Raw genomic sequence first — 811 nt, 5'->3', positions numbered from 1 at the left:
AAATAAACTAAACCACTCTCAAACAAGAATATATTAATAAAAATTAATCTAAATAAGTTTCGTTTAATGAAATTATTAAAACATTCTGTGAGTGGCTGACAATCCTGACAAACCACTATTTTAAACTCTCGGTTCTGAAATCTCATATTAATTTTTGAATAACTTATAAAATCATTATTTTGGATAAATTTATTATTAATTGCATATACCCATTAACGATTTTTGTGTCGTTTAGTTCCCGATTGAAGAAAAAAAGTGATAAAACAAATAATTTTAATGACATCCATTAAAAACTGTTTAAGTATTTTACTAACGATTTATTCATTACGGTGAGTACATCTAATACATTTTTTACCTCACTTAGGTTAGGCTTTAAGGGGGGGGGGTAAAACAAAAAAAAAAGGTCTCACTTGTGAAAAATCTGTTAACTAATTATAATATAGTTGTAGATACAAGTTGTAAATAGTTATTGATGCGAACGGAATCCAACTTCTAAAGGAATTTCTGAAGCCAGGTTCTACTTGTTTTGGGTTATCTTTAATTGAAAGATTGTAAATTATGGGAAAGTAAAATTTTGTAAATACATTAAATTATTGCATAAATGAAAAATATATACATAATAATTAATATTTTAAATAAGGTATGTATATTGGGTTAGTTTTGCTAGTAAACTAAAATGAAAGAATGAATTTTTAATAACAAACAGAACAATAAAGAAAATATAAGAAATCACTTTAGTATATAGTTGATAGTAAATTAAAAACGTCAGTTGGGTGAAAACGAATTGTAATATCTATCTGACCTTATAGTA

This window comes from Halyomorpha halys, unplaced genomic scaffold (assembly GCF_000696795.3).
Source record: "Halyomorpha halys isolate HHAL.00 unplaced genomic scaffold, Hhal_1.1 Scaffold1263.1, whole genome shotgun sequence".
Classification (NCBI taxonomy): Eukaryota; Metazoa; Arthropoda; class Insecta; order Hemiptera; family Pentatomidae; genus Halyomorpha; species Halyomorpha halys.
The sequence above is the reverse complement of the archived record's forward strand: the minus strand, read 5'-3'. Positions refer to the sequence as shown.